At 39.9% G+C, this 11,470-nt stretch overlaps 2 non-coding genes across 2 annotated transcripts; both read left to right on the plus strand.

The window, feature by feature from the left end:
* The first annotated feature begins 1,583 nt into the window (after positions 1-1,583).
* On the plus strand, positions 1,584-1,690 carry LOC141722372 (small nucleolar RNA R71). The gene has a single exon (XR_012575391.1). It is a non-coding gene; the product is annotated as a small nucleolar RNA R71 (small nucleolar RNA).
* Positions 1,691-11,111: 9,421 nt separating this feature from the next.
* Positions 11,112-11,218, plus strand: LOC141722504 (small nucleolar RNA R71). Its single transcript, XR_012575522.1, has one exon. It is a non-coding gene; the product is annotated as a small nucleolar RNA R71 (small nucleolar RNA).
* The last annotated feature ends 252 nt before the right edge of the window (positions 11,219-11,470 follow it).

Raw genomic sequence — 11,470 nt, forward strand, 5'->3', positions numbered from 1 at the left:
CCTCATCTTCTGTAGGGAATTTCATTGCCTTGAATACATTGAAGGTCACATCCTGATCTTGGACCCGCATAGTAAGTTCACCTTTTTGCACATCTATCAAGGTACGGCCAGTAGCCAAGAAAGGCCTTCCCAAGATTATGGGAATCTTCTTATCTTCCTCAAAATCCAGAATAACAAAATCTGCTGGAAAGAAGAGCTTATCCACCTTGACGAGCACATCCTCAACTATGCCCCTTGGGTAAGTAATGGAACGGTCAGCCAATTGTAGCGACATGTATATGGGTTTTGGATCAGGCAGATCCAGCTTTTTAAAGATCGACAACGGCATCAGATTAATGCTTGCTCCCAAATCACAAAGGTACTTGTCAAAAGTTAGATTGCCAATGGTGCAAGGAATGGTGAAGCTTCCTGGATCTTTCAGTTTTGGTGGTAACTTTTACTGCAGAACAGCGCTGCATTCTTCCGTGAGAGCAACGGTTTCAAGGTCATCCAGTTTCACCTTCCTTGTAAGAATAGTCTTCATAAACTTCGCATAACTAGGCATTTGTTCCAGAGCCTCAGCGAAAGGTATATTGATGTGAAGTTTCTTGAACACCTCCAGAAACTTCCCGAACTGTCTATCCAGCTTTTATTGCTGCAATCTCTTAGGAAAAGGTGGTGGAGGATAGAGCTGTTTCTCCCCTGTATTAGCCTCAGGCAGAGTGTGTTCAACAGTAGTCTTCCTTGGTTCCGCCGCTTTCTCCTTTTGCTTAGATTCTTCATCTCTAACTTCAGCTTCGACTTCCTTTGCCTTTTCAGCATCAGCCACTTTTCCAGACCTTAAGGTAATAGCCTTGACTTGCTCTTTAGCTTCCTTCCTGCCTGGTATTTCCGTGTCACTGGGAAGAGTGCCAGGTTGATGATTGAGCACTGCATTGGCTAATTGACCAATTTGATTTTCCAAGGTCTTGATAGAAACCGCCTGACTCTTGCACAACAGCTTAAGTTCCTCAAAATCAGCACTAGTAGGTGCAGCTACACTTCCCTGTTGAGAATATGATTGCCTTGTAGCATACTGCTGTGGTTGCTGGAATCCAGGTGGGTTAAACTGTTTACTCACTCCTTGCTGATATGGTGGCTGAATAGCATTCTGATTATTCCCCCAACTGAAATTTGGATGATTTCTGTTATTAGGATGATAGGTCGCTGGCACAGGCTGCTGTTGTCGCTGATAATTATTCGCATACTGAACAGATTCGTTGACAAGAGAACACTGATCCGTAGCATGAGAACCTGCACAAAGCTCACAAACCATAGCTATTTGATTAACTCCATACGTAGCCAGAGAATCAACCTTCATTAATAGCGCTTGGAGCTGGGCTGCAATAGCGGTGGCTGCGTCAACTTCCAGAATACCTGCTACCTTGCCTGACGTCATCCTCTGAGTTGGGTTTTGATGCTCATTTGCAGCCATCGTCTCTATAAGATTATACGCCTCAGTATAGCTTTTAGACCATAAGGCTCCTCCAGCTGCTGCATCGAGCATGGGCCGAGATTGGGCCCCCAAACCATTATAGAAACCAGTGATCACCATCCAATCCGACATTCCATGATGTGGACATTTTCTCAACATTTCCTTGTAGCGTTCCCAAGCCTCGCACATAGATTCTGTAGGTTGCTGCGCAAACTGAGTAAGAGCACTCCTCATAGCAGCAGTCTTTGCCATTGGATAAAACTTCACCAGAAACTTTTGCGCAAGATCTTGCCACGTAGTGATGGACCCAGCTGGTTCAGAATGTAACCAGTCTTTAGCCTTATCCCTCAGTGAGAATGGGAAAAGCCTCAACTTGATAGCCTCATCAGTCACGCCATTATACTTAAAAGTGCTGCAGATCTCGACAAAATTCCTTATGTGCATGTTGGGGTCTTCAGTTGCCGCTCCTCCAAAAGAAACAGAATTCTGCACCATCTGAATAGTGCCCGGCTTGATTTCAAAGGTGTTAGCTTGAATAGCCGGATGAAGGATGCTTGACTGAATATCATCAATTTTAGGCCGAGAAAAATCTATAAGAGCTGGATCAGCTTGAACAATACGATCTCCCATGTTTACTGGTTCTTTCTGCTCAGTTCCTGAATCCGAATCCTCAAAATCTAACTTCTCCGGAATATCAAGAACTTCGTCTGTCTCCTCAGCTGTATCTAAAGTCCTCTTGCGAGCACGAGAACGAGTTTGCATAAACGCTTGCTAAAGTACCTGAAACACAACCGAAAAGAGTAAGTAACTACTACGTCCTAATCACTGAGTCCTAATGACCAATGATGGTAAGTACATAAACTAAACAAATACGCCGAGTCCCCGGCAGCGGCGCCAAAAACTTGTTAGGGCGAAAACACGCGCTAATATTCACGCAAGTATATGCGTTCGCAAGTAATATAGAATATTTTCTAGTTCGTTCCCTCAGAGACTCAGACTAAATTATTGTCTAATTAAACTCACTCACCAATGTATGATTACTTCTCAATGTTAAGATAATAACACTTAAAATTGTTGATTAAATATTAACTATAATTAACTACTTAATTAACCACTTAACTAACACTTCAATTTATCAATAATAAAACACTCATGAGATCACAACTTCATTATTACTTCCTTCTATAGCCATTGTTATTACCTTTAGCATGTGACAGTGATGATATTAATCGAATAACACGAAACTGATAAAAGCCAACTTTCATTGTACTAATACCATTCTACCAAGCATCCACAATTAAGATAGAAGTTGAATAGTCATCAATTATGTTGAGTTCCTATATGTCTACAGAAATTGACAACACAACGATTTAAGCTCAAGTTATTCCTTTTTGATTACATAGGGCAAATAAAACTGTTAGAGTTACCCACTAATCATGCACAACGTACATGAACCTATGCTAGCATGGAAAGTTCTAAATCTCAAGATCCACCGTCGCTTCACAAGAGATTAACACCCTATCTTATATGTTCGCGACGCACATAAGACGAATACGCACAACCAATACTAGATATCAAACAATCATCACACACTAAAGTATTAAACAATTAACTAAAGAATTCCATAATAAATCCGTTGCAACCCCATGATCACGATTAGCCCATAATAGAACTTATCGCCATCATGGGTTCATATGAAATCATGATAAACAAACAAAAAAAAATAATAACTAAACTAATTATATTAAAACAGAGTACGTCACAAGAGTAAATAAGTCAAAGCAAGAAAACTAGCATCCAACGTTACAACGAAACAAGAATCACAAGAAAATATGCTTCCTCTTCGTTGCGGTGTGCTAAATCGGCCTTCTTCCTTATCTCCTTCGCTTCTTGCGTAAAACACAATCTAAAACATAATCCCCTTAATACTCTCTGTGAAAACGTCTCAAATCTACCTATATAATAGTCCCATAAAACTCAGATTACATAGAAGTTGGAAGCCAAATAGAAGTAGAAGTCTAAAATAATTTATCTTTTTCCCCGACCCTGCGCGGCCGCTCAGCATAGCTGCGCGGGCGCGCAGGTTGCTGCGCGGCCGCTCAGCATAGCTGCGCGGGCGCGCAGGCCTCTACTGGAAAAAATCCAGGTTTGCTCCGTTTCTTCGCCATAATCTGCCCATTCCTTTTCTCTCGCAATGGTGAACACATGCCAAGGCTTATTCTTGATGATTCCTCCCCCGAAATGCAACTAATACCCTGAAATGCATAAACACTAGAAAAACGCATCAAATACACAAAATACTTGATTTCAAGACACCAATTTAAGCCATTTTAAGACATTCTAAGTGGTATAAAATGCCACTTATCAGGTACGTAATATTAAATATTTACGGTCTCATAATATTTTTAAGAAGGGTCCAATGAATTGATAAAACCTTAAGTACAAAATATTTCTTAATAAGGTTCAATGAATTGATAAAAATCTTAATTAAATACTTAAGACGGGATTCGACATCTTATAATTATCCTTCGAATGGTTACATACATTTTAGATAGAGTGAATTGATTTAAAAACTTTTCAATATCACTTTAAGTATTTTCCGGATATTTTAGTAACTCTTTAGGTATTACTTATAAATAAATAATCAAGTAGGATATCCCTTGAGTGAGTATTCGATTACCTCTTTTAGTTATAAATCAAATCTCAATCGTTCGTTTAATATGTATGTTACGCGAAAGTACTTTGTTTATTGAAATCGAAATTTTCTGCGTCCGGCTCGTTCCGGGATTAAATTGATTTAAAAATATCTCCGACTCCCACTATCTTATATTATATTAAAATTACGTTTCAATTTCTCATACTTGTATAAAACGAAGTTCCTCCGTAAATAATCGCATAATTGGAATGTAATGATATCACAGACAAGCATATATTTTCGAATTGTAAATCATGGCATCAATATCACAAAAGTATATATAGCATGAATAATTTGTGTTAGGGTTTCGTAAACTTGCCTCGAGTGCTAGGAGTGGTATGGTCTCGGGGTTTTTGTTGGCGATCTAAAATCAATAACCAACGATCTTAGTTAGTACGCGATTATCGATTCGCTTTACTAAAACATTTTTATAAAATCGAAAAATTAATATTTTCTTAAAATTCTTTTTGGAAAGTCTTCCTTGCTACACTATTTAATTATCAAGATTTTTCCGAATTTTCGAAATCATTTTTAGCCTTTCAAAATTATCAAGCAAGTGGCCTATGCGCAGTTGGCTTTTCGTATGAACGCTCTACACTAAAATGGTCATAACTTTTAAACCGTAAATCCCCTCGTGACGATCCATACATGTACAGAAACTAAAAATCAAGATCTACCCATTCATTGCCAGTGACTCACAAATTTCAAACATTTACATGGCCGAATAGACTGCAGAAGGCAGACCAAATGCAATATGCTCCATATTCCATTTCTACTACTTGTTCTTGACACAATCACTACTTATGACCAACACAACACTTCTTACTTCTCAAGATCCATCCACATACACCTTATATACTTTATCTATCATTAAATACAAGCATCACAACTCAAAAACTCAAGTACTTAGCAAGAATATGAGTAAAACAACCTTACACATACACAAACTCTTGGATCTTGACACTACATCATAAATAACTCTTAAACCCACCCTTAAAACTTTAAAGAGTTGGAAGTTATACCTTATTGAGCACTAGGAGGGTTAGTACTAAGGTGATTAGGACTTGGTTTGCTTGAAAAACACTTAGAAGGGCTAGATCCTTAAGAAATAAAACCAAGAAACAAGTTAAAATTTCGGAGTTACTTTTCAGCACCTCATTCAAACATTTTTATAAAATTGAAAAAAACTAATTTGAGGCTGAAATTTGGTACGAATCTTACCCAGGATATATAGAAGCTATGGTAAAAATTTCATGATATTTGAATGCGTACATTTTGAGTTATGAATTTTTCTTTCTTCCTTGCTCAGAAAATCCGAACTGCTGGAATGTAAAATGGGAGAGCTTTAAGTGAGGGAAAAGAGGGTTGTTTTCTTTTGTGGATGAAGTGTGGGAGTGTATAATGAATATATGGGATGTATGCAGCAGATTTGACAATAATTTGACAAAGGTATAGGTTGGTTTGATTGTGTGATGAAGTGAGAAAAGGGAGAAGTATGGCTTGTGTACTTGTTTGTCTCCCATCACTATTCAATACTATTCCACAAACTATTCTAGTTAACTTCTAATCATCTAGTTACACTCCTAACTACTAGTTAGGACTTGGTTATGCATGGCCAACTTGCATGGGATTTAATTTCTCATTCGTTTATTTATCGTAAACGCAATCGTCGTTCCATTCCGATAGTTTCCACGTATAACGACTTGTTTCGTAGCGATTTCTTTTATCACTTATAATACTATAACCAATTCCATTCCTTCTCTTGATCATAGAAACACCTTGATATATTATTTATTTCACGTAGTATTCCCGGTTCTACACCATTCTTTACGGATACGAAAACACGTAGTATAATCGTAAATCTTCGAATTCCGTCGACTTTTACATTCACTTATTTTCCTCGATAAACAAGAATATGATCTCGGATTCTCAAAATTCCACTATTCATTTTATGATGATCCCCATACGTATTACTTAATCAGCTCAAGTTACTATTCACAGAAGTTTTAAAATATTACAAAAATCAGGGTTCTTACACTGAGCGGTCGCTCAGCTCTGCTGAGCGGGCGCTCAGGGGTCTTCTGGAATTTTTTTTTTCTTGCCATGTTTTTCTGATTTTTTTGTGGTTTTGGATAGCTTACTAACTTCTAAGGGTTCCTGTAACAAAAAATCATGGGTTGCCTCCCAAGAAGCGCTTCTTTTTCGTCATTAGCTTGACATAGCATACCTTAATCAAGTTGACAATAAAACGGCACTAACCACTTCCTGGTTTGCCATGTCCCCATAGTAATGCTTCAAACGCTGACCATTAACCTTGAATGCTTGGTCCAGATCATTCTCAAAAATCTCCACCGCTCCATGTGAAAACACAGTTTTGACAATAAAAGGTCCAGACCACCTTGATTTCAACTTTCCAGGAAAAAGTCGGAGACGAGAGTTGAATAAAAGAACTTGCTTTCCCGACACAAATGACTTAGGATATAACTTCCTGTCGTGCCACCTTTTCACTTTTTCCTTGTACATTTTGTTGTTCTCGTACGCTTGGAGACGAAATTCATCAAGTTCATTTAGCTGAAGCATTCGCTTCTTTCCAGCTGCATCTAGATCCAGGTTCAACTTCTTCAACACCCAATAGGCCTTATGCTCAAGCTCCGCAGGTAAATGACATCCCTTACCATACACAAGTTGAAATGGGGACATCCCAAGTGGAGTCTTATATGCTGTTCTGTAAGCCCAAACAACTTCATCGAGCTTTAAAGACCAATCCTTCCTTAATGGACAAATAACCTTCTCTAAAATGCGCTTGATCTCTCTATTAGAAACTTCCGCTTGACCATTCATTTGCGGATGATAGGCAGTAGCAACACGATGATTCATATTGTAGCGCTGCATCATAGAAGTGAACTTACGGTTGCAGAAATGCGACCCTTCATCACTTATGATTACTCGTGGAATTCCAAACCTTGTGAAAATCTGCTTATGAAGAAAATTCAACACTACCTTTGCATCATTCATTGGTAGAGCTTTGACTTCTACCGATTTTGAGACATAATCGATTGCCAGCAAGTTGTACTGATTATTACAGGACGAGACAAATGACCCCATGAAATCAATTCCCCAAACATCAAAGACCTCGACTTCAAGCATCACATTTAACGACATCTCATCCTTTCTCGTAAGATTTCCCACTCTTTGGCAAAGATCACACCTTAAAACGAACTGATGAGCATCCTTAAACAAAGTAGGCCAGAAAAAACCTGCTTGTAGAATACGAACTGTCGTCTTCTCACCACCATAATGTCCATTATAAACTGTGGAGTGGAAGTCTCGTAATATCCCATCCGTCTCACAGAATGGGATACATCTCCTGATGATCTGGTCAGCTCCCTGTCTAAACAAATACGGTTCATCCCACATATACCACTTCACCTCATGCAGAAACTTCTTCTTTTGAGCTGTATTCATATTAGGAGGCATTATATTGCTGACAAGATAATTCACAATATTTGCGAACCATGGCTCTTCCTCCTGAACTGCGAACAACTGCTCATCCAGAAAAGATTCGTTGATTAATGTCTTATCATGTGAAGTGGACTCGGGATTCTCCAATCTAGAGAGATGGTCAGCTACTTGATTCTCAGTACCTTTTCGATCCTTGATCTCTAACTCAAATTCATGTAGCAAGAGCACCCAATGAATGAGTCTAGGCTTCGAATCCTTCTTGGAAACCAAATAGCGAATGGCCGCATGATCAATGAACACTGTCACCTTTGTCCCAAGCAAATAAGATCGAAATTTTTCGAAACCAAAGACTATAGCCAAGACCTCCTTCTCAGTAGTGGTGTAGTTCATTTGAGCTCCATTTAAGTTCTTTCCAGCATAATAGACCACATAAAAGAGATTATTCTTGCGCTGTCCAAGAACTGCGCCCATCGCATAATCACTCACATCACACATCATCTCAAAAGGCTCTGTCCAATCAGGTGCTGTAATAACTGGTGCAGTTATCAAACTCTTCTTGAGAGTCTCGAATGCCGTTAAGCATTCAACATCAAATTTGAAAGGCACATCCTTCTCAAGCAAGTTGCACAACGGCTTAGATATCTTCGAAAAGTCCTTGATGAAACGCCGATAAAAACCCGCATGACCAAGAAAACTACGGATTCCTTTCACAGAAATAGGTGGTGGAAGATTTTCAATGACTCCCACCTTGGATTTATCCACCTCAAGACCCTTGCTAGAGACCTTATGCCCAAGAATAATGCCTTCACGCACCATAAAGTGACATTTTTCCCAATTGAGCACCAAATTAGTTTCCATACACCTTTTGAGTACTGCACGAAGATTATTCAAACATTCATCATACGAATGTCCAAAGACGGAGAAGTCGTCCATGAACACCTCGACGTTATTTCCAATCATATCAGAGAATATAGCCATCATACATCTCTGAAAAGTGGCAGGTGCGCCACATAAGCGAAACGAAACTCTGCAAAAAGCAAACGTGCCAAATGGACAAGTGAAGGTAGTATTTTCTTGATCCTCTGGTGCAATACATATCTGATTATACCTCGAATAACCATCCAGAAGACAATAATACTCATGACCGGCCAACCTGTCAAGCATCTGATCAATAAATGGAAGAGGGAAGTGATCCTTCCTCGTGGCCTTGTTCAACTTTCTGTAGTCCATGCATACTCTTCATCCTGTGACTATTCGAGTGGGGATGAGCTCGTTCTTCTCATTTGCTACCATAGTAATACCTCATTTCTTAGGTACACATTGCACGGGGCTCACCCAAGAACTGTCAGAAATAGGATAAATGATTCCTGCATCCAGCCACTTCAGAATTTCTTTCTTCACCACTTCTTTCATGATAGGATTAAGTCTTCGCTGTTGCTCAACAGTTGGCTTACTACCTTCCTCTAGTAGAATTTTATGCATGCAGTACGAAGGGCTGATCCCCTTGATGTCTGCTATAGTCTATCCGATAGCCGATTTGAATTCTCTCAAGATCCTCAGGAGCTTGTCCTCCTCACTACCTGAAAGGTCAGATGCAATAATAACAGGTAAAGTAGATGCATCACCTAAAAAGCATACCTCAAGTATTCAGGCAATGGTTTAAGCTCCAAGGTAGGTGCTTCCTCAATAGATGGTTTGAGCTTTCCTTCAGCATTTTTGAGGTCAGAAGTACCAAGAGATTCAAATAGCATGTCTAGCTTTCACCTCCAAGGAGAAGCATTTAGATATTGTAGTTGCTCATTGCCATCCTCATCATCACTGTCAAAATCCCCCACTAAGGCTTTCTCTAATGCATCAGACATTAGCATATGATCAAGTTCTGAAGTGACCGTAGAATCAATCAAATCCACTTTTAAGCACTCCTCAACTTCTGTAGGGAATTTCATTGCTTTGAATATATTGAATGTCACATCATGATCCTGCACCCTCATAGTAAGTTCACCTTTCTGCACATCTATCAAAGTACGGCCTGTAGCCAAGAAAGGTCTCCCCAAGGTTATGAGAATCTTCTTATCTTCCTCGAAATCCAAAATAACAAAGTCTGCAGGAAAGAAGAGCTTATCCACCTTTACTAGCACATCCTCCACTATGCCTCGTGGGTATGTAATAGAACGATCAGCTAATTGTAGAGACATGTAGGTGGGCTTTGGATCAGGTAAATTCAACTTTTTGAAGATCGACAACGGCATTAGATTGATGCTTGATCCCAAATCACAAAGGCACTTCTCAAAAGACAACTTGCCAATGATGCAAGAAATGGTGAAGCTACCCAGATCTTTAAGCTTTGGAGGTAACTTTTGTTGCAGCACAGCACTGCATTCTTCCGTTAAAGCAACGGTCTCAGGGTCGTCCAGTTTCACCTTTCTTGAAAGAATACTCTTCATAAATTTCGCATAACTAGGCATTTGCTCCAGAGCCTCAGTGAAAGGTATATTGATGTGAAGTTTCTTAAACACCTCCAGAAACTTACCAAACTGCTTATCCAGCTTTTATTGTTGCAATCTCTTAGGGAAAGGTGGTGGAGGATAGAGCTGTTTCTCCCCTATATTACCCTCAGGCAGAGTGTGTTCAACATTAGTCTTCCTTGGTTCCGCCGCTTTCTCCCGTTGCTTAGCTTCTTCATCACCAACTTCAGCTTCTCCGTCTTTTGCTTTTTCAGCATCAGCAACTTTTCCAGACCTTAAGGTGATAGCCTTGACTTGCTCTTTAGCTTCCTTCTTACCTGGCACTTCAATATCACTGGGAAATGTGCCAGGTTGATGATTGAGCACTGTATTGGCTATTTGACCGATTTGATTTTCCAAGGTCTTGATAGAAACCTCCTGACTTTTGCACAACAACTTAAGTTTCTCAAAATCAGCACTAGAGGGTGGAGCTGCACCTCCTTGTTGAGGATATGATTGCCTTTGAGCATAATGCTGTGGTTGCTGGAATCCAGGTGGATTGAACTGTTTACTTAAGCCTTGCTGATATGGTTGCTGAATAGCATTCTGATTATTACTCCAGCTGAAATTTGGATGATTTCTGTTGTTAGGATGATAAGTAGCTGGCATAGGCTGCTGCGGTCGCTGATAATTGTTCACATACTGAACAGATTCATTAACAAGAGAACACTGATCCGTAGCATGAGAACCTGCACAAAGCTCACAGACCATAGCTATCTGATTGACTCCATAGGTGGCTAAAGAATTGACCTTCAAAGACAGCACTTGGAGCTGTACTGCAATAACTGTAGCTGCATCAACTTCCAGAATACCTGCTACCTTCCCGGGCATCATCCTTTGAGTTGCGTTTTGATGCTCATTTGCAGCCATAGTCTCAATAAGATTATAAGCCTCAGTATAGCTTTTGGCCCACAAGGCGCGTCCAGCTGCATCGAGCATGGGCCGAGATTGGGCCCCCAAACCATTATAGATACCAGTGATCACCATCTAATCAGGAATTCCTTGATGTGGACACTTTCTCAACATCTCCTTGTAGCGCTCCCATGCTTCGCACATGGATTCTGTAGGCTGCTGCGCAAATTGAGTAAGAGCACTCCTCATAGCAGCAGTCTTCGCCATTGGATAAAACTTTACCAGAAACTTTTGCGCAAGATCTTGCCAAGTAGTGATAGACCCAGCTGGTTCAAAATGTAACCAATCCTTAGCTTTATCCCTCAGTGAGAATGGGAAAAGCCTCAGCTTGATAGCCTCATCAGTCACACCATTATATTTGAAAGTACTACAGATCTCGACAAAATTCCTTATGTGCATGTTGGGGTCTTCAGTCGCAGCACCTCCGAAAGAGACGGAATTCTG

The sequence above is a fragment of the Apium graveolens genome, chromosome 4 (assembly GCF_009905375.1).
Source record: "Apium graveolens cultivar Ventura chromosome 4, ASM990537v1, whole genome shotgun sequence".
NCBI lineage: Eukaryota > Viridiplantae > Streptophyta > Magnoliopsida > Apiales > Apiaceae > Apium > Apium graveolens.